This window comes from Dasypus novemcinctus, chromosome 23 (assembly GCF_030445035.2).
Source record: "Dasypus novemcinctus isolate mDasNov1 chromosome 23, mDasNov1.1.hap2, whole genome shotgun sequence".
Classification (NCBI taxonomy): Eukaryota; Metazoa; Chordata; class Mammalia; order Cingulata; family Dasypodidae; genus Dasypus; species Dasypus novemcinctus.
Window position 1 is genome coordinate 7,179,679 of NC_080695.1, and position 22,520 is coordinate 7,202,198.

The window sequence follows — 22,520 nt, forward strand, 5'->3', positions numbered from 1 at the left end:
TCCGCCTCCCCTGCCCCTGCTGCCCCCACCGGTCACCTTCAAGCCTCTGTTTAAGTGTTCTCTCCGGCCTTCCCAGCTGGGCAACCCTCCCCGCTGTCGGCATCCTCAATGCCCACAAGCCCTCTTCCCAGCCGGCAGCCCCGCGCTGAGATCCCGGCACTGCTTCCATCACGGCCACCGCGCCGCGCAGCTCACGTCCGCCGAGAGAAGGGCGCAGGGACGTCTGACCACGCAGGCCACGTGGTGGCCCCAGGACTGGGCGAGCTGGCCCTTCCCTGGCCAAGCCCTCAGGTGCCCGAGCTTGGCAAGGCTGGCGATGGTCCTTCTTGCCCATCACGGTCCAGGTAGGGGCAGCCGGTCCAGAGGCCGAGGAAAGGACGCCCACCACTGAGGGGTGAGGGGCTTGGCCAGACCCCACTGGTGTTTGCCACGTGGCCGGCAGGTGACAAAGCGCTCACGAGGCGCAGGAACTGTGTGCTCCCTGGCCAGAGGCTGCTGGCAGATGTGAGCTGCCCCGGAGCACATGGCCAGCTGCCCCCGAGCGCGTGGCGAGCTCTCAGGGGTCGCTGTCTTGCAGGAGGGGCCATGGCTCAGGTCGGACCCCTGGCCGGCTGCTTGGCCAGAGAGCCCCATCCCAGGTGGTCCTCCCCAGCTGGAGGGGGTGCGCCAGGAGGGGCCGAGGGGCCCCGGCCCCCAGGCCAGAGCAGCCCCGGCTTCCTGCGCTCGGGCTCCTCGAGGAGCAGACCCCCGAGCGGGGGGAGGCCACGCAGGAGCTTCTGAGGACGCCGTGGCCAGGCCCTCGAGCCGAGCACCCCCGGCTAAACCGCTCGCCCGGGTGCCAGGCAGCACCCACTCCTCACCACGCCAGGCCCGCGGGTGGGGGGGGCTGCCCACTGGCTCGGACCACAGACCCATGCGTGCCCACAGCAGGGCCCAGGCCCCTCGTCGGCCGCGTAAGGCCAGAGCGCCCCAGTGTCTGCTCTCAAAGGTAAAGGAAAGAAAGCAGACCATTGGGGATTCCCGTCAACGGCCCCGCGCCGGCCCGGGGACTTCACGCATGTGCAGGTGACGCTCTAAGGGGCAGCGGTGGCGGGGCGGGGCCGGAGGCGGTGGGCTCCGTCTCCCTCGGGCTCCAGGAAACTTGCCCTTTTGGAAACCAAGGCGGGCGCCAGCCCTCGTCACGGATATCCTCCCCAGCCTTCTTCAAGGTAGATTCTAGGTTCTCGTGCAGCCAGTCAACAAAGCGGGCTGCGCACAACGCCCTCGCGGGTGGCGGCGCCAGGAGACGCTCGACGCTCTAAGTACACGCTTCGCTCGGCTAATGAGGGCCCTGATCCCGAGCACGGGCTCCTCCGCCCCGGGGACGCAGCTTTCTATTTTTATTCTGCAGAATAAAATGTTGCTGAAAAAGTCCTCTCCGCGGGCCGCCCACAGCCTCTTACCGGTGCAGGGGAAGGGGACAGGCAGCCCCCAGAGCCCACCCCAGGCAGGCAGAAGCAGCATGGGGGGCGCGGGCCGGGGACCCGCAGGCGCTCCCCAGCTCAGGCCCTCGTGCCCTCGTGACGAGCTCGGGTGACCGTTCTCAGGCCTGAGCGCCAGGGAGCCCCGTGGTCCTCTGAGCGCTGCTGACTGCTCTCCTGGATGCTAGGGACCTTAGTTCCCTCTTTGCCTTGGCCACCAGGAAGCTTACACGTAAAAGGGGCCCACTTCTGGCAACTGAACAGGAATCTGCAAGTCTCTCTCCTGGCTGTGTTTTTTCTATCCTATCTTCTCGTCCCTGTAATTCCCTCGAGTGTGCATTTCCTTACACTTCCCTAAGGTGCCTGGAACCCAGCTTGGAATGAGGCGGGACCCACCCTACAGAGAAACAATTCTATGTAGGCCCGAAATCTCGCTGCAGGTGCGGGGGGACAGTTGAAGTGTAATTGTCTCCAAAGTCTGCTGAGGAACGAAACGGTGCCACGGGAGGCTGGGGTGCCTGGGGCAGGAAGGGCAGCGCCTCGAGCAGAAGCCCCGGGCCTAGCCGCAAGGGTTTTTCTCTTGTTTTTCTTTTTTTTCATTTTCTGGTTTTTTGCTTTAAGGGCTTTTTAAAGATAAACCAGTTTGGTGGCTGCTCAAGCCGTAAACGGTTACACACAGCAGTGGTCTCCGCTGCTGCGCCACACACCCCTGGGCCTGGGAGCGGCCCGCGCCACCGTGCTGGTGGGCCGCAGTGGTGGGCTGTGGTGGCGGGCCGTGGGGGGCCATGGGGGGCCACGGTGGGGGGCCGCAGTGGGGGGCCACAGTGGGGGGCCGCAGTGGGGGGCCGCAGTGGGGGGCCGCGGTGGGGGGCCGTGGTGGTGGGCCGTGGGGGGCCATGGGGGGCCGCGGTGGGGGGCCGCACCAGCTCTGCCCCGGTCTTTAGGGCCAGCTGTTGCCTGTGGGCCAGCAAGCGGCGCCGGAGCGCAGGTGGTCTCCTAGCCTCCCTGGGAGCCGGCAGGCCGCTCCGTCACCCCGAGGCCCAGCTGCAGGAGAAAGTCGTCTGAGGGCGCCTGGGAACCTCGTCCCAGGCCAGCCGGGGGTCAGGCGGAGGTGGCGCTCCGGGTGCGGCCGGCAGGAGGGCGGCGGGCATCCTGTCCCCGCCCCGCGCCGCCCACTCGTGCCGCCCCCCGTGGAGGGAAAGTGAGCGTGCTTGCCCTAGCCACAGCTATTTTGAGTTCCTGTTTACGCAGCTGAAGCTAATCACGGTGGACACCGACTGCGCCAGCCGAGCTGCGGCGGCTCCAGGCGGCGTGTCGGCGCCGTAACCCCGGGCAGCTGCTGACCGGGAGCTGCGGGTCACCCTCCCTGCTGGCCCGGGCGGCCAGCGGCCCCGCGCTCCGGGAGAGCCTCAGCCCTGCCTGTGGCCCTGGCCGGCAGCGCCTGGCTCTGCTCAGCTCTTACAAGGCCCACCTGCTGCCGTCACCAGCTGTGGGAAGCCAGCCTGCCGCGCCGCCGCCGGCTCCTGCTCCCGGGGCCCCTGGACCAGGCCTGGGATCCGGCGCCTGGGCTGGCCGGGCACGGAGCCCTGGTCCAGACAGGCCTCGTGGCCGTGAGCAGTGGGGACACCTCCCCAGCTTCACTGTACAGAGAGGCGGCCTGCCGGCCCCCCGTGGCCAGCAGGGCTGGGTGGGCCCCCGTGCGTCCACCCCTGGCACAGCCGAGACACTGGGGCACCGGCCGCCCTCCACCCTGAGCCTGTGGGCGTCCAAGGGAGCCAAGCCCGGAGCCGAGGGGCCGAGGGGCCCAGCCTGGGCACCTGCGCCCGGGACCCCAGACACGCAACCGGCCCCCAGAGGCCCCAGGAGGAGGGAGGCCGCCCCTAGCGCCGCGCAGCGCTCGGGGGAGAAACGGGCAGGAGCAGAGGACACCCACGTTCCCAGGCTCGCCCGTGCCGGAGCGCGGCCGGCGCGCTCGACCCCGCGTGCAGGGGCCCCTGGGCTGCTGGCTGAGGGGCGTCCTGCGTTTTGTGGCGTCCCCCCGCTGGCCCGGCCTTCTACGATGGCTCAGCCCACTGCACCCGCGGGCTCCGCCAGGCTGCGTGGCAGTGACGTTGCCTTGCTCTGGAGTGACTCCGAGGGACGAACAGGGTCCGAGGCTGCCAGCACGTGAGGCGACCCCCCCCCCCAATCAGGAGGGAGGCTCTCCAGACCCAGCTGGGGAGGGGGCGGGCCTCCCCGCCCACCGCCTGTCCCCGCCCGCCTCTGGCCACCTGTCCACTCCCCCCCCACCCAGGAAACATTCAGTCCACTGAAACGCAAACACCCCAGGAGGGCCAGCTGGAAGCCCACGCCGCACACAGGTGGAGGGGGCTGGGCGCCGGCCGGGAGGCCACGCGGGGCTGAGGGCGGCGGGCGCGGGGGGAGGAGCGCGTGGCCTCCGGCTCCCCCCGACCTGTCCGCGTGGGAGCAGAGGCCTCCGCAGGGAGGAAGGCCGGAAGGCAGGCGCCCAGGGACTCCTGCAGGCACAGGTGCGGGGCGAGGGGCGGGGCCTCCCGGCGCAGCGTCCTCTCCTCTGCGCGGGTCCCTGCTTCCCGGAGAGGGGCGGGGGCGGGAAGGAGGACCTGCCTCGGGTCTGGACGCCTGACCGCGAGGACGCGCCAACCCTCGGCTTTTTCGCGTGGGGACACGTGGGTCGCCTCGTGCAGCGGCCTCTGGAGCGGCTTCCAGGGCGCGTCGGGCTCGCCCTCTAGGATGACGGAACCCGCCGGTGTCAGGGAGAAAGGGGTTTCCAGAGCAAAGCCCTCCGTCACGCGACGCAGGGCGAGCAAGGGCCGGTGGCCGCGCCCCAAAGCCTCGGGCTGCCGGGGGCAGGCGGCGGTGACCGAGGCCTCAAGGACAAAATCGGCTGCGCCCCGGCTTCAGGGCAAGTGTGCACTTAGAAAACGAAAATAAAAGGAGGCGTTCTCAACCTCTCCCGCGCTGGTCTTCCGTATTTCCACAGGGCGGCCTCGGGGCTCGAGGGCTCGGCCGCTCCGGCTCCTCCGCGCCCCTGGCCCTCCCGGCACGAGGGCGGCACCGGGCCGGCGTCCTGGGAAGACCCACCTGCCGCTCTTAGGACAAGTCACGGCAGGTCTCTGTGCAGGACCGAGCAGGTCAATCTCCTCAGAAACCAGCTGAGTGTAGTTACTGGCATATTAATTAAGTATTCATAATTAGTATCTGAACGGGGTATAATCTGGAGATGCAAAAAGCTTCAAGCATTTCTTGTGGTAAGTAAGGAGGACTGACCAATCAGAGGAGGGGGCTGCGGGGGCAGGCGCTGGGCTGTGCAGTTAACAACCAGCTCTGAGGAACAGGAGGCAAGCTTGCATTTGTGTGCATACGTTTATTACACACCAAACCAAGAAAAACGAGCTGCAGCATGCAGTTTACAAATGATGAAATGCACGATACTCTTTATTATAAATTCCATACACCCACCTGACTCTCACAGACTCACAGATGGTTTTGCTGATTTTGGCAAATTTTCACCTGTAGGGAAACTACAGCTGTGAGTAGCAAGTATATAAACGTTGGTGTACATTTTCATTTGCATTAAGGACTAAGATGAAAATGAAACATCTGACCATTGCCTGCTTGTCATGACTTCTCTGCTGAACTGCATATGGTTATCGAATACTGCAAGCACCTGCCCAATTTTTTTGTTCTACTCATCTGCATTATTACGTATTCTCCACCACGTTCTTAGGTCTAAACAATCAGCAAAACAAGTCAAGCTCTGACTTGCAGCATCTGCCACTGTTTGTGTAAATACTCCTAAGACCTTTTCACGTACCGGCATCGCATCTGAATGCGGAGCTGGGAAGCCATGCAGGGCAGCGAACTCGTGGAAAGTGAGCGACAGACGGCGTGGCACTCCCACCGGGGGTGACGGGGCCGCCATCACGCCCACCCGGAGCCTCCGCTGCGCCGACGTGGGGGTGGGGCGTTTGCGGGTGCAGCAGGGAAGGACCTCGAGGTGCGGTCACCAGACTTGGCCTCACCCCGCAGGCGGGTGCCTAGTGAGAGAACAGGGAGCATGAACTGCGGGGAGAGGCCGCGACGCAGCGGCACAGCCGCCAGCCAGGACTCACCAGGAGTCCCCGCAGACCCCGGAAGCCCAAGAGGCAAGGAAGGGGCCTCCCCCCGTGTGTCAGTCAGGGTTCTGGAGTGAAACAGAATCAACAAGGGTGTCTGTCGATAGTATACGGTTCCGTAAGAGTCGCTCACGCAGCTGTGGGGATGCACAAGTCCAGGTTCCGCAGGCAGTCCACAACCAGGGGCTGCAGGGAAAGTCCAGTGAAGGTTCTTGACAAATTCTAGGCAATGCTGGCTGTCCAAAGACGAGCTGGGAAATTCTCTCTCCATGCTGGAATCACTTCCCCTTTTAAGGCATTCAACCGATTGGGTTAAGCGTCACTCATTGCTGGTGGCAATCTCCCTGATGGATGTAATTATAACCAGCTCTCAATGATTTACCACTGCCGTAAAGTCAGTGGTGACTGAAGTCCATAAATGCCCTTGCATGACAGCCCAGTGCTTGCTTGACCAAACAACTGGGCACAATTACCTGGTCAAGTTGACACAATAGCTTGACCAATCACAGCCCACCCCTTGTCAACTTGGCAACCATACATATTACCTTAAACCATACTTAGTCTCTAAGCAAAAACAATAAAAGGCATGCATAATAGATACATTTCCACCTAACAATGTTCAATCTCCTGCGTACAACCAGAAATGCATTAATTTCACAGAGAACAGGGTGCACGTTCTTGGGTAATATTCCCTCTCAAGCTTGACTTCCTCAAATATGATATTATGACATGAAATGGATACAACTTGTCATATGATAAGGGGAAAGTCTGGGGAAGAAGACAAAGAAATTTGTTTTGTGTGCATATACAATCATCATAATGAAACGGTGGAAAGATTCCTGACCATAATACTCCTTGTCTCTGTAACTTGTCATGTGGTCAAAGTTCATATTTATCACTGCCTTCTTCCACCACCCATTCCATGTTTCCATCACCCTCAGCAGGCACTTCAGCTGGCCATGGTTCTTTGCCTGGTGGGGTGACCCAAACTTTCATTCCTGAAGATTCTGGGCCATTGTAGTCCTGCTTGGATTGGGTTGTTGCAATTTTCCATTGACTTTACTCCTAGGACATGGCAGTACGAGGAGACGCCCCAGAGGATCTCCTGTATTCCAGGAAACTCTCCTTTACCCCATTGTGCAGATGCAGTCCTGTTTCCCCTTGAGAGCCAGGGTCGGTCACCCCAGCAGCACAGTAATTCCCTTCTTTGACTGTTGATTCAGAGGTAAGAGGAGCCCAAAGTGGCCAGGTGGCGGTTTAACTTCCAGTTCAGTGGAATCGTTGCTGTGTTCCCTGGTGACAGCACTCCTCCTTTCACAACTAAAACCTGTAGACCAGCAGAGTCTGAGGCTGCAGGGACAGGAAGCAAAATTTTCCTAGTGGGTCACTCAGCCGAGCCACGCCAAGGATTCCCCGCAGAGCCAGAAGCCCAAGAGGCATGAAAGGCCCCCCCCCCCCCCAGGGCTGCCGGCTTCCCGATTCCAGACTTCCAGCCCCCAGGGCTGAGGGTAAACTCGCATCATTTTGAGCCGCGACCCAGGAAGCTCGGGCTCCCCCACCCTGCTCTCGGCCGGGCGCAGGGGCTGCCTTAGGGCCTCCAGCTGCCAGGGCTTTTTTGGCCGACGGGACCCTGCGGCCATTCGAGGCCACATGCCTCGAGGAAGGTCACAGCCTCGTCCCCGTGCCCTCGGAACTGTCCAAGGTTCCCTCTCAGGACCCGGGAACTCGCTCCCTCCAGAGGGGTGGGGCGGCGCGGCCCCTAGGCCTGGGACACTGAGCGTCCCCCGCAGCTGGCCTGCCTTCTGCCCATGTCACCATAAAGAGCCCGGTGCCTCCTGCTGGGACACTGCATGCAACACAGAACCCACCAACAGCAGGCCTCACAGGGAGGGGGTGGCAGAAGCCCCCGGCGATGGCCGAGGGCAGGTGTGGTGAGAGGGCAGCGAGACGGGGGCCCAGGGGGTGTGAAAAAACAAGCCATGTCACTGCTAGTGGAAGAGAGCCCGGGAGAGCTGAGCACAGGCAGAGGACACGTCATGCTCCTGTGAGAAAGAACAAGAGAACAATGAACACATAAAAATGAAGACATTTAAACGCGGCATGACTGGAAAGGAATAACGGAGAGTAAGGAGAAAACAACTGACCTTGGGGCTGAGAATCGTTCCTTGCGGTGGAGCAGGCGTCAGGTTGCTGGGCCAGTAGCAGACGACGTGGCCCTGCGCGCCCTGTCCGCAGGCATGGGGGTCACTTGATGGTTAACACGTGTCTTGTCAGCTTTGCAACAAAAATAATGGTCCCGCAGGGAAGGGTGAAGCTCGAACTCACGAATCTGAGTGAGCTCCTTAGATGCCGCCAGAAGCCCAGGGAAGAGCGAGCAGGCTCGGGCGTGTTGACCTACACTACTAAGGCAGCCGAGGGAAGACAGAGGCGTCTCGCCTTGTCGTCTCGCCTTGTCGTCTCCTTTTCTCCTCCTTTGTGCTCAGTTTCCTGTCTTGGCTCTTGGCTGTTCCTGTCACTGTGTCGCTTGGTCTCACCTTCATCCACTTTCATTTGTCGAGACTCTTAAACAGCTCCACTCTAAAACAGCTTTTATTTGCTGAAATGGTTTATTCCAAAGCTCTTGGGCCACATTGAAAACGTTACCAGAGGACTATTGATAAAACACCCGTTCCCAAAGAAATTTCTTAACGATATACCAGTTTACATTTTCACATGCTTTAGCAGAGAACATCAGAGAGGATGCTGGGACCTGCATTGAGGTGAAGGACATTTCCTTAGGGCTTTTCTGCATTAGTCCCAGGAATTACCCCATACTAGACACGGGGGAAACCTGCGACGATACAGGGAGAATTGCCTAAAGAAGAAATGTGTATGTGAACAGGGCTTCCCAGCATAAATGATTCCGGGAAATCAGATCAAAAGTTGTACTGGCAACGAAGGAGCTCAGGACCAGGCCACCTGGGTGGACGTCAGTGCCAAGGGACCTCGAAAAGGCCACAGAGATGTTTCTGTGCGTTCAGCATTCTCCTTGATCTGAGACCCTTGCAACTCTCCAGAACCGAGCCTTTTTTAAAGAGAAAGAGGCAGATATCCTTCAAGCAGAAATGTGATCTAAAAGCAAACACCAATTCAACACCACTTTGCGATTGGTGCATGCCTGCTTTGCTCTAACACGGCCAAGCCTGGGGTTTGCCCACAGGGGTCCTGCTCCAGCCTGCTGCCCCCCACCCCTTCCCACTCCGGGGGTCCCCAGGTCGTCCCTCTTCCCACCAGCACCTGAACCCAGGCTCAGTTTCCTTTCAAACCCTGGGCTGCTGGCCCGGCCAAGATTTCTTGACGTAAGTTTTCACTTTCAAGGGTGTCGCACCCCTGCCTATTGAGAGAGTAATTCCTACCCAAACAGGACCACCCTTACCCTGTTCCTTCTCCTATGTCAGTGCCCACGGTGGGCCTACAGCACAGCCCCCAAATCTCAGGAAGGACACCTGGTGTCACCTGGGGACAGGGCTGCTGGGCGATGTGAGCAGCCGGCGGGTGGGAAGGCAGGTGCTCGTGGCAGGTAACCAAAGCTTAAGGGGAGGGGGGAGTTTGGCCAGGGGGGGAGGACAGCTCTGACCTCATTGTCACCAAGGGGGTCGCGCCTCGAGGGCGCTTATGCGAGCCCCGCCCCTTCCCCTCCATCACTAGGCTCAGCTCTACCCTCTCCCTGCTCGGCCCTGCCCCTGCCCCTCTGATTGGGGATCGCCAAGGATCCAGACGGGAAAAAACGGCGATTTCGGGGCAGGAGGAGGAGCCAAGGGCCGCGGACAACTAGACCCTTCTTGATTGACCACAGATGGACTTCAACGCGGTCTCAGCGTGCGCCCACGTGGCTCCTCGGGTCGGAACAGGGCGAGAAACGGCTCTGCGCAGGCGCGCAGCAGTGACGGCGCGGCACAACATGGCCGCCAGGCGAATGGAGAGGGCGGTGGCTCCTGCGCACGCGCAAGCAGAGAGCAGGCGCGCGGCAGAACACGGCAACGGGCGGGGGAAAGGGTGGGTTCTGCGCTCAGAGCGGGGGCCGTGGATGGAGCGGGCCAAGACAGTGGCCACGCGAGATGAGTGTGTCCTCTGCAGGAGGGAAACCCCGTAGGGCGTGAGCCTCCGACCGCGCAGCCCAAAAAGCCTCGCGATAGGCTGCCTAGAGTGTACGGCCTCGGCGAGCGGCTCCGGCGCGTGCGCGCACGGGCCGCGGTTCCGAGCAGCCGCCACGGCGGCGGTGCTACGCAGGCGCACTGTGAGGGTGGCGCGGCGCGGCGAGGCAGCGGCCCCTGCGCACGCGCGGCAGCGAGGCGGTCCTTGCGCACGCGGTCGACTGCAGCCCAGCGGCCTGTGGGGAGGCTTCCCCAGCGCGCCGCCTCCCCCTCACTCGGCATGTCTCAGAGCTCACTCCGTGGAGGGCCATTTCTTCTGTAGACACTCTCTGGTGCCCAGTGTGCGGAGTGGGGGGTGGAGTACGAGCCTTCGAGAGACAGGGTGCGCGGAGCCCCGGGAGGCGCAGCGCGGGCGTCGCCGCTTTGCGTTTCCGGTTTGGGCGGTGCCATCTCCGCCCTCTCCGCGCAGGCGCCGTCCCTCGCCGCGCAGGCGCCGTCCCTCGCCGCGCAGGCGCCCTCCCGCGCCGACCCGGCTGGGGCTCGGCGGGCCGAGTCCGGATTTGGCGGCTCCCGGCGGTGGCTGCGGTCGCCTGCCTCCCGCGCTCCCGGCTTTTTGCTTTTATTGTGGCCGCTAGTGCTCAGTCACTTGCCTTTCGGATTGCTTGGTTGGCCTTGTGTTTCGCAAGGCCCTATCATAAGTTAAGAAAGTTGAACTTCGCTCTTTATTGATAAAGTGCTTTTTGCACGTTTTCTTTTTGTGTGTGTTGTTGGCTTTCTTACTACCCAGAAATTTTAAAAGTGTTTCATATTAAGAGCTCTACCAGGCGCTCTGTTATGTGGTGGTTGCCTATCAATATTAGTTTTTAAATCACACGTGATGAGTTTAAAACTTCCATGGATTTTTAGAAATAACCATTCCTCTAGAATTTAATTTGCCATAGTAAACTCGATTTAATGTTTTTTCCCAGAGGGTTTGTCATTGTCTTCCGGTGCCATTTACTGAGTTGTGTCCGCCCACCTGAGGCAGGTTAGTACGGGGGAGACTTGGGTCACAGCTGAAGACCCGCGGACCACGTGGCCCTGGACCCCTCCCGGAAGTGTGCAGGACCCGCGGACCCTGGCCAGACGGTCCCGTTTGCAACTCTCCCGGGTCAAGGGTCACTCCAAACTGGCCTGCTCGCTGGCCGCTCTCCCGGGTCAAGGGTCACTCCAAACTGGCCTGCTCGCTGGCCCCGGGAGCTCGCGAGGGGGGGGGGGGTGTGGGTGGGAAGGCAGCGGCCGGGGAGGAGGGAGGAGGGAGTGTGTCAAGGCCTGACGGCCCCGTGTGTGACTCACCCTGCAGCACGCCCACGTCCACGGCCAGGGCTGCGTGCTCTTCCTGTTCCTTAAACTCTCCTCCCTTGCCCACCCTAGGGCGTGCCCTGAAATTCTATGCAACATAAGCCCAAAATCCAGAGCCTTCGGTCAGCATGCCCATTTCAATTTTACAGTAAACGAATATCTCAAAAATGGTTGTCTTTTTTTGCATCCCTTTCTCTTTGTTGATTTGTGTATCTTACTGCACAGGAAACAATCTTTTAGTTAATCCAGTGTTAAAACTTTTTTGATATAGAAAAGAAAATGAAATAAAATATACCAGTCTTATCACCCAGAATTGACAGATAATATCTTATTGTTTAGAGCTATATTTAATACGTATGAAGAAGCAAAGCAGGATGCCTTGTCACATTTTATTTCTTGTTATTTTCGCAATTTTTTCCCCTATTCTGTAATTGAATTAGATTTTAGTTCACATTCTTTCAAAGCAACTGTTTTTGAGTTTTCCTCATCTTTGAAGAAAGGGGGTAAAAGTATGAAAAAGATCTATATACTCCCCTTTATATTCTCTATATAAATAGTCATTAGTATGTCATTTTTTTTATCCCCCCCCCCACCCGTGTGGCTTTTTGCTTGCTGTCTGCTCTCTGTGTCCATTCGCTGCGCATTCTTCTGTGTTTTTACTTGTCTCCCTATTCGTTGCATCACCTTGCTGAGTTGGCACTCTGCTGCGCTGGGGCTGGCAGCGCTCCACAGCGTGCGGGCGAGCCTGCCTTCACAAGGAGGCCCCAGGACGTGAGCCCAGGGCCTCCCATGTGGTAGACAGGAGCCCAACTGATGGAGCCACAGCTGCTTCCCTGTCATTTTATTTTTATTTTTCTTAGTTTTCAAGAAATTGTGGGTCTCGCCTAGATATTTTTATTGTGGCTTTTAAATTGAATATATTTTAGACATCAAAGTCTCAGAAAAATTCCCCACTGTCTTTCTTCCTTTACTTACCTGTATGTCCACATGGACCTTAATGCTGTATTTTTTTTTACTTAAGCTCATACTTGATTGACTGATTCTGACTTAGCCTCCGTCCCTCCCTCCCTTCTCTTACTTGTCCATATTTCCGCCAGGTCTCCTCCCCACTCCGTCTTCCAGTTCTGCTGAACTGCTCTGGTCCCGTCATCTCGTCCACTGGTCATCTCGTCCGCTGTCCCGTCTCCCACGCTGCTGCCTCTAGAACATCCTTTCCCACCCGCCCCCACTGCGCCCTCTGCACTTGGTCTTGGAGCCCAGCTCTAGCATCACTTAAAACAAGTTCACGAGTTTGTACTTGCTTCGTTTTATGTTTTCCTACCCCTTCTAAAACATAGGGGAGATTGCGCCTTATTGATGTGCCTAGCTTCTAGCACAGACAGTGCCTGATACTAACAGACACAGTAGGTGTTCGTTGCCTGCCTCACTAACTGGGGACGGTCGTGTTTTCTGAAGTACTGTCTTTCTCAGTTACAGGGAAGAGCACAGCAGGCAGCTAGAGGGGCGTGTCGCGAGGGCGGATCTGGCCGCCGGCGCTGGCCTGGGACACAGTGAATCCGAATGCCCGTGGAAGCCTTGCTCTACGTGCTGCTAGAGAAGCAGAGTGATAGAATATGTATTGAGCCAAATATGGCATTTATTTTTTAAAATCAAATATCTTGGGGTTCACATTACGTACAGTAGATGCCACCCTTTCACGTGTCGATTTTGATGAGTTTTGGCAAATGTAAGCTCCCGTGTAACCAGGGCGGCCATCAAGCCTGGGCGTCTCCCCGCAGGGTCTTCCCGGGCTCAGTCCTAGTCCATCCCTGCTCTCCCGGGGGTGGTGACCGCCGAGGCTCCCCACTGCACCCCACAAGGGCATTTCCAATCGCAGGGCGCTGGGGAGGGCAGGGCTGCCCCCAGGGCTCGCAGCTCGCCCGTCCCGAGCCGACGGTCCTGTGCCGCGGCCTCTCCCCCCGCCGAGGCGGCTCCACGCTGGCTGGCCCTGGCCTGCTCCTGCTGCTGGTGGACGTCGATTTAGTCCTGGTCGGGGCGTTACGCACAAGCTGGTGACGGTCGTGCCGGTGTCCCTTCTGTGACCTGGCTGCCATCTCTCCCGGGTAACAGCCCAGGGGTGAGCCCCATTCCTCGTTCACCTGGACAAGCTTCTGGCGGCCGCACAGCCTCCCGCCTGCTGTCGTCAGCCCCTCTCAGGACTCCTACGGTGGGAAGTGTGCCCAATTCCGTTTCTTTTTCAACATAACTTCTCTTTTTCTGCGTTATCTTCTGTTCGTCTCCAGTGCCTGAAACTGGGTGTAAATGAAATTGAGCCTCAGCCGCTGGACGCGGGAGGAGTCCAAGCCGAGGTGGCCGTGGAGATGAGCAGCCTGAGCGAGGCGCGTGGCGCGTCCATCGGACGGTGCTGGGAGCAATCTCCGTGTTTGCTTTTTGTTTCCCCTTCTAACACGCAACGTTCTCTTAAACACCGGAGCCTTAGGTACTGAGGAAACACGTTATCTGCAGCAAATACGATGGCCAGCTCGGCCCTGTCCTGGCTTTTGTTGCTTAAGCTTTCTCCGGCCTTTTGTAATTCCCTCCTGCAGCACAGGCGTCCGCCTTGCGCGGGGCCAGGGCTGGGCCTTGGGTCCTGGCCCCGGGGGGCAGCTGCTGGCCCGCTCCCGGGCTCGAGTTCGCCTGCAAGCCACCCCCGGCCGCTCAGGCCCCTGTGCTAATGGCAGGCCCGTGTCCCTCACTCCCAGGGTTCCCACCGATGGACTTAGGGACGCAGGCGGTCTGTAGAGCAGGACACACGCCTCTGCCCAGTAGGTGGCTCTAGGAACCGCCTCCGGGGTGAGCAGTTGCCACGCCCCGTGAACACGTTTCCCAACTCTAGCCGGGTCCTGGGAGCTAACCTCCACACTCTTCTTCACAGCCCTTCTCTCTGGGCGACGGGACAGGTGTTCTTTGCAGCCAAGTTAAGCGGGTGTGTCCGGGCCCTGGTCGGGGCTCCAGGGCCGCTCCGCTCACCGGCGCAGACTCGCAGTCGGTGTACCGTGTTTGTAATCCGTGTCGCTGCCGGTCTACCCACCGGTTAAAAGGTGCTCCAGGGTCGCCCGTAGTGAACCCTGAGCCATCGCCCCAGGGCCACGTCCAGGGAGCCCTGGTCACAGCATTCTCTTCAATCCATCAACACAAAGCCTTGTTTTTCGGCTTTTCTCTATAAAAACACCTTATTTAGCGAATGCTGTTTACTAACGTTGAACTCGTGGTGGACAGCACTGTAGCGTGCTTGAAGGAAACACATCTAACCCCCGCGTGTCCCCCGCGAGACGCATCGTGGCCCTCTGGAGCTCAGGAATGCTGCACGGTGCTTCAGCGCTAGCTCGGATCACCCACGGGAAGCACAGCCACGCAAACCTGTGGCCGTCAGGCCACAAAAGGGACAGTCGTTGGCAGCATGAGCAGTGAGCCAGGCAGCAGCGTGTCCCGGCTCAGCTGGGAAGGTGTGCTTTGGGCAACGGTTAAGCTGCCCTGTGCGTGTCCGCACATGACGGGTGGGCATCTGGGTATTGATTTGGGGTTATGAGTAAACTATACTGAGCAGGCGAATTCACAAACACGGGCTCTGCAAATAACGAGGATCGACTGTGTCAAATCTCGCATACGTGTTCTAAGTCTATCCTTCAAACCAAGAGTTGCCCCTTAATGCAAAGTAATCACCAGTGAACTGAAACCAGAGCTGGTTTGAGCGCTCTCAACAGCAGCTTCTGGAAAGGCCGGGGCTGGCCTCCACGCGCCGTCCCCGGGGAGGACGCAGCCGCAGCCACCCCCGCTGCCCGTGGCATCAGCTCTGCCCGTTGATGGGCCGAGGGGGGCCTTTGCTGTGTGCTGGCTGGCAGAGCCCGCGGTTGGGTGATGCAGAAAGAGCGGCAGGGAAGAGGGGTTCACCGGGTGGAGGCCCCTCCAGCGCCCTCTCTTCTCGGTTTGGCCTGTGGACGGGAAAATCCCTCCTGATACTTTGGGAGGGAGAGGAGGATCCACCGCCGGCACGAGGAGCCCCTCCGGGGGGCCTGCGCCCGGCACCTCCCGTAGCCCACCCCTTCCCTCCACCAGCGGTTGTGAAAGCCCCCGAGTCGGCGCCGTCCCTGCCGCTAGCGTTAGGGGAGGGGCCCCAGGCTTCCGGGGCTCACCCTCTAGGCTGCAGCTTGGGGCGGGACGGCCCCCAGGCCAGGCTCAGGTGCGCAGCCCCTCCTCCTTGGGGGTCCCCTCCAGGGTCTTGACCCACCTCACGCAACCAGCAGGCCTGCCCCATCCGCCCCCCAGCACCCCCGGGCACGCCTGAGCCCCGGTCGGGGGCCGAGCCTGGCACTGGCCAGCAAGCCCACCGTGAGGCGCCCAAGGGGGACCCCTGGGTGGGGGTCGGCCTCGTTCATGGCTCCGAGCTCAAGGGTCGCAAATAAAACCAGCCTCTGGGTCCCCGTGGGCGGCTGCAGCCTGGCCGCCTGCCCGAGGTGGAACGGGGTCCCAGGCACACAAGCCCCCGTGGCACGTCCCCTTGTCACACACCTGGGCCGCCAGGCAGCCCCGGCCCTTCCCTGGTTCGCAGCAGCGTCGCCCAGCCCCTCACGAGCCTCCACCAAGCGGGCTTGGATGGGACGCAGAGCGGCGCACAGGAACGTGTGGTCGATGCCAGCAGGCGCACAGTGGACGCCCGTGGGGCGCACAGTGGAAGCACCGTGAATACCTGAGGATGCACAGTGGATGCCCGCGGGACACACAGTGACCTTCCACGGGACGCACAGTGGACACCTGTGGGACTCACAGTGGATCTCCGTGGGACACACAGTGGACGCTGCAGGACGCATGGTGGCCCGGCCACTCTAGAGTAAAGCTGTCCCCGCTCCTCAGCCAGGCCCCGTGTGGCAGGAAAGTAGCAGCAGGTAGCCCCCCGCTCTGGGGCTGGAGACGTTCTAGCGCCCACGGGGAAGGGCAAGACCCTACAGAGGAGGGAAGGGGCCTCGTCCGCCACTCGCCGGACGGAAGCAGGCGCCAGCGTGATGCTCTCTCTGCAGTGGACGGGGTCAGTCATGCTCACACTGACGTCCACCTAGCGCGCTCGTGGCCTCCCTGCCTGGGTCTCGCTGCAGCCAGGACGGCTCCGCTGCCCATGGCAGCCTCCTCCGCGCCCGCCTCGCCAGGCCCTCCCCCCTCCACCCCTGCCTCCTCGCCAGGCCCTCCACCCTCCACCCCTGCCTCCTCAGCCATCGGAGAACTCGGAAGACGGGGCAGTGACGCCCCCACGTGTGGCTTCAGCCTCAGTGCCCGACCCCGGCTCTGCGGTGCGCGGCACGTGCACGTCCTCCCACGCCGCCCACGCGGTGAGACAATGTGGGGTCCTGCTGGATTTCCAAGAGGCTTCTTTTACTGTGAAGGTAACGGGCAGGGAAAACAGTTGCATCTCAGAAACTGAAAACAGGAAATAAAACCAGTGAGGAAGCAGGGATACCTGGCATGTGTACCTATGTATCTATATATATATATATTTTTTTTTTAATTTATTTTATTTTTCTTCCCCCCCCCCATTGTCTGCTTTCTTGTGTCCACTCGCTGTGTGTTCTTCTATGTCTGCTTGCATTCTTGACAGCACCAGGAATCTGTGTCTTTTTGTTGTGTCACCTTGCTGCGTCAGCTCTCCATGCATGCGGTGCCACTCTGGGCAGGCTGCACATTTTTCGTGCTGGGCGATTCTCTTTGCACGTGGGGCTCTCCTACGTGGGGACACCCTTGCATGGCACGGCACTCCTTGTGTGCATCAGCCCTGCACATGGGCCAGCTCAGCACATGGATCAGGGGGCCCTGGGTTTGAACCCTGGGCCCTCCATATGGTAGACAGATGCTCTACCAGTTGAGCCACATCCGCTTCCCATATTTTTAACTTAAAACATAGAGGTGTCCATTCATCAACCGTTTTGTCATAAATTCACGAGGTTTACTTCCCGTGTGGTGGGGCGTCCAGGGTCTCACCGCACGTGTCGATAAGGACTGACGGGTGGACATTAGGAAGGCACTGCCCAGGTCACCAGCAGGCGCCGTGCACCGCTGCGTGCAGTTGCTCCTCTCCTCGAGGGGGCGTCGTCCTGCGCGCCTGGTTTGCGTCGTCCTGCGCGCCTGGTTTGCCACCAGCTTTCTTTGAACCTGATTCTCCTTCTGGTCCAGAGAGCTCCATCTTTCCACATCACCCTGAGGGACAGGCACCCCCGGCTGCCCTCCCGGTTCTGGAGGTGGCATCGGACCCTGGCTTGGGCAGCGCAGACCTGAGACAAGACTGCGTGCGAGCGTGTCAAGAAGGACGTGCCCTGAGTGCCTGGGTGGGGCAGGGGGCAAGCTCTGGGCTGTCAAAGCAATCTCCGCCCACCCACAAGGGTCCCGGCAGGGCCCCGGGGTCTGAGTGGGGGCCATAAATTCCCAGACAGTTCTAGCCTCCAGGGGCACCAGAGGGCAGCTCCCCCGGGCCGCAGAAGAGGGGCCGGGAGTGCAGGACGCGGGGTGCCGGTGCCCGAGAGGCTAGACGGGGTCAGGCAAACAGGTGGAGCACGGCACCTCCGCTAGTCGCACCCAGAGCGGCCACGGCCTGCAGGGCCCTGGGGGGCCCCCAAAGCGGGCGGAGGCTCTGGTGGGTCCCTAGTGCCCCTTAGCAATGACCGGGGCTGAGCCGGCCAGGGGCTCGGCGGTCACTCCCCCTCCCCGTGCTGCCACCCCGTCCCCCCCGCCGTCCCCCACCATCCCCCTCCCGCTCCCCTTCTCCCCTCCCCTGCTACCTCCCCCACCATCCCCCTGCCATCCCCCTACCTATCCCCCCCGGCCGCCCTTCCCGTGGCCTCAGCCCCCAGCACCCCGGCAGGCATGGGGTCAAAGCGGCCCCTCCCGTCACCTGCTCCGCGAGCCTGGACCTTCCCCCGATGTCAGGGACAGGTGAGAAACCTGAGGGGATGTGCTGGCCACAGGCGCTCCTGCCCCCGCCCGGCGCTGGTTGGTGTTTTTGGCCGGGCCTGCCCCCGTTGCTGCTCTCCCACCTGCTCCCTCGCAGGCTCCCGGGGCCTTGACCACCAGCTCCCCCTGGCCGGAGCGGCCCCGGGCCACGCTCGGTCCTCTCCGGCGCGAGAAGCCACAGCCTGACTCCCCCAGCGGAGGCCGGCGCTGCCTGCAGGGCCGCGGCGCCTCTCGGGGTGCAGGACTCCACCCGGACTCCTGGCGAGCAGTGTCCTCTGCACCCGCGGCCCCCGAAAAGGCTCAGGCTGGCCGAGTGTCCCATCTTCCCTGCCTCGCCTCCTCTGCCCTCACTCCTGTGTCCCTGGGCTAACAGTCGCCCCCACCCGGGACATTTGTCTCGAGCTCAGTTTCCAGAGACACCAGGGCGCCCCGTGGAGGTCCAGCCGCGCTCGGCTGGGGGCTCGCCGTGAGGCGGGCAGCAAGCCAAGCCCCTGCCGCGCTGTCCTGCCGCGCTGTCCTGCCGCGCTTGCGCTGTGTGTGGGCCTGCGCTGCTCGTTGTCTGTGAGTGCAGCTCGTAAGCTGTAGAAAGCTTGAAGCACAGCCAACGGCCGTCCGCAGAAGCACAAGCACGTTTTGCCAGTTGGGACGCATTTGATGGACGCCTTGTAGTGGCGGCCAGTTTCGCGTCCATTTGTAAGTTCTCTTGAGCATTTCTGGTAGTTGAATACATTGAAGGGCCCCTGCACCGGTGTCGCTGGGGGCTTCCTGAAGGCAGGAAGAGCTGACGGCAGGGGCTTTGGGGCGGGTGGAGCGATGGCGCGCGGACAGGCCTTTAGCTACGCGTCATGGAGAAGCGGCACCTGCGGGCAAGCCCGTTGGTCAGCAGAGCGAGCTGGCCGGAATGGACGGGCGGGCCGTGCTGGGCACGTCTAGCCGCTCCCCGTCCTGTTAGACGCCCCAAGTACGTGGGAGCTCGCGCCAGCCCGCCGAGCACGTCCTCCCGGCCCCGCGCTCGCCTGTACGAGCCCCCGTCCTTTCCCGCGTGGACTGGGATGCTCGATGCGGGAACCGCAAACCGCTCCAATAAACTCCCGTGGTTAACAGCCGGCCGGCGCTGCCTTCCTCATTAGGCCGTGAGTTAAACAAAATATTTGACGTATTCGTTTTATGTTTTGATGAGAGTCATGACTTTATTTTGAAGGAAAACGCTAGCCTTTACAGGCTCCACTCAACCCGCTGCCCAGGTCGCCGTGCCGGATGTGGCTCCCCGCCGCTCGCCTGCCTCCTGTCACACATCTTCCGCTTGCCACCCTGTGCGCGTGAGAGTGGGCCCCGAACGCTCGGCCCAGGATGGCGTCCGGCAGGAAGCGGGGACGCGGGAGGCCTGCAGGGGCTGGTGGGGTCTCTCCCGGTCAGCCCACGCCAGCACCCTGCAGCTCCCCCCACAGCCCCAGCGTCTGCTCCTGCTCATTTCGGCATTCGCTTCCGTGCCCTTTCCCCAAACATCCCGCTCACAGTAGCTGTATGTGGCCTTCCGCCTCAGAGTGGAGCCGAAATGGGAAAGCAAGAAGGAACCATTAATCTATCTGCAAACAAGGCTAAAATAGCTCCCAAGCAAGACAAACAAAAACAACAAATACGGAGCGGGCGCAGCTCAGCAGCTGAGCACCTGCTTCTGTGCACAAGGTCCTAGGTTCAATCCCTGATACCCCCTGAAAAAACAAGCAAAAAAAAAAACCACAGGTCATGGCGTGGTGGGCGCATATAGTCGACACGTACATACAGCCGACACGTACATAATAGTCGACACGTACATACAGCCGACACGTACATAATAGTCAACACGTACATACAGCCGACACGTACATAATAGCCGACACGTACATACAGCCGACACGTACATAGGGGAAGCCAGAGCCGGCTCTGCTGTTGGAGGAGGTGAGGAAGGAGGGAAAGGGGTTCTAGTGGCTTTGGTGTACCAAGAATTTGAAAAGTGGTGCCAAAGTGAGAAAGGCCAGCGGTGAGAGGTGGGGGCAGGGCCAGTAATGAAAGTGGCGCCAAATTTGAAAAGTGCACCAGGAGTGAAAGCGGCACGGAGCCCGCCCAGCCCGCCAGAGTGTGGAGAGCGCGGCAGCGCAGCTGAGAGCAGGGAACATGGAACTTCATTAGACGTCTCGGGTAGGCTGTAACCCCTAAGTACCCAATCAACGGGGAGCAGGGAAGGGACCTGCATGTTAGGTTTAGGTTATAAATATCACTGTTTCTTGTTGTTTGGTGCACCGGCCATTTCATCCAGGTTGCCCCCATTCTTGCAACACTGTTAATAAAATTCTTTTCTATTCCACAGTCAGGTAGGCTTTTGTTCTCTTACAGGTCTTTTTAGCAACTTTGGAGATTCATCCGGGATCCAAAGCTTCAGAGGGGGACCCCGGGGTGGATGAGGGGAAGGCGTGCCCCACAGATTGAGTGGTTTCGGGCTCCACCATTGGGGGCCCACCTTTGACAGCTGGAAGGACTTAGATCTGCTGGTTTTGGATGAGAAAAGGAGAGGGTAAAGCTGCCTCTCGCTGACCAGGTAGCCCTGTGCACGGGCCGAGGTGAGGAAGGGGCTGCTAGGTGCTGCCTTGGTGGGGGAATGCTGATGAGTCTGGGGTTGAAAGCAGCCCAGGCAAGACTCAGAATGGGGAACAGAGGCAGTCGCTTGACTGGGGAGGGGTATCTGTAAGACCCCCGGAACATCCCTCCAGCTAGTCCGTTAGGGAGGATGTTGGAACACTGGACTAATAATGATCAGACCAAGGGAAAGGAAATGACTGCCTAATGTATTCTGGTCAAAATGTGGGGCAGATGAGGACTGGCTCCGTGCAACTTTGCTTTCATAATTCCTTTTGTGTTTGTCTGTTTCTTCAGTGTATGTTTAAATATCTCCAGGTGGTAATATTAAATTGACTGATAATAGAGCTCTATTCAAATGGTTAAAAATTTAAAAAGGAACTTATATTAATAAAGTATGTAAATCTTTGAAATGCCTAAATTGAGATGAATAGTTTATGGTTTTTTCACAGAACAGAATAGGGATATGAAACGAATAGATATGGAAAGACATAAAAGGTCTGTGGGAGTGCTGATTAAAATTTGGTAAGTTTGTTTAAAGGAATGTGTTTTTTCCTAAGATAAGATGGCTGGTTTTCATGAAATCAGGGTGGAAGCATGTAGGACAAAACCTGACTGCCTGAGGCAAGTTGCAGAGGGTACTGCAGAAGGCTGCATTACGTAAGGGAATGGGTTCTGTGAAGGCGGAATTTGTCTTGAGATGAAGCAACTATTGTCTATGTGGTTACGGATAGTTACAAGAAGTTTGTAGAAGCAATGTTTAAAACTGAAATATTTGAATGGCTAATTCCAGTAACTCATTATTAAACAGAAACTGAATTGATTTTAATAACAAAAAGTAGTTTCATAACAGGAAAAACTGTCAGAGGCCACCTTAATTTGCATATTAAAGTGGTGATAAAGAAAGATAATCGTGATTCCATTGGGCTGTCCTGAAGTAAAATACTTGCTACTGAATGTCATCATGATGAAGGTGTAGAAGTAAAAAGGTCCATGGTGCTGAAGGGCGCTGTGTGCCAGGCTGGTGGAATCCTGGAGCCAACCTTCTAGCCTCTCTCTAGGGTCAGCGGTGCTGCAGCGTGCTGGCTGTGTGAAGGACATGCTAAGTGGAGCAGTGATCACCAGAGTGCTGTGAGTAGAACTTAAACCTAATTGGCATTATGGCCTGCTGCCATGTAGACACAACTTGTATGGTGTTGCAAATATGAACCATAGATCTATTCATTGCAACTCAAAAAGAAACATGCATTTGTTAATGCATTGATTGGTATTAGGTACTGTACCTATATCTCTCCTATTCTAGATATATGCTGGATGATTATGGTGGTATCTTTTCTAGATCATATGCAGGAGGATATTGAACATGTTAAAACTGTACCAGTACTGGTACAGTTCACTTTCTAAGTAGTTAATGAACATGTTTAATCCAAGTCTCCCTCTCAGCCCTTATTCTAAACCCTGTCCCACTCCTATCCTGGGGAGGACTGGCAAAGCCACATGCTATCCTGCCAGGGCTAAGCATTTTCCCGCCAGGAAGGAAGCAGTAAACGAGGTGACTGGGATCCACTTCAGCTTAACCCCTTCAAGATGGTCCATGGGTAACCTTTCCCCACCCAGGACCTTGAAACCAGTTTCTGATGAAAACCTGCAAAATTAAGCCCATGAACTTTGAGAAGATGCAGCCTTTGGGCACCTGGCCTTTTCTACTTTTGTGGCCCAGCTTCCTTTCAGTGAAACCCTGTATCCTCAACATTCTAATTAAGTTCATTTCTTCCATCTTGAAAGCAATGCAGGGATTTCAGCCAGTTTCACCCAGGGTGCCATAGTCGTCTTCCTCCAACCATGATAGAATAGCAGGAGGGCGT

General features: G+C 59.0%; 1 long non-coding RNA gene across 1 annotated transcript; it reads right to left on the minus strand.

The window, feature by feature from the left end:
• Positions 1 to 4,825: 4,825 nt before the first annotated feature.
• LOC131275455 (uncharacterized) lies at positions 4,826 to 10,174 on the minus strand. The gene is made up of 3 exons (XR_011647157.1): positions 7,741 to 10,174; positions 7,465 to 7,638; positions 4,826 to 6,946 (listed from the first exon to the last, which is right to left on the minus strand). It is a non-coding gene; the product is annotated as an uncharacterized lncRNA (long non-coding RNA).
• Positions 10,175 to 22,520: the final 12,346 nt, after the last annotated feature.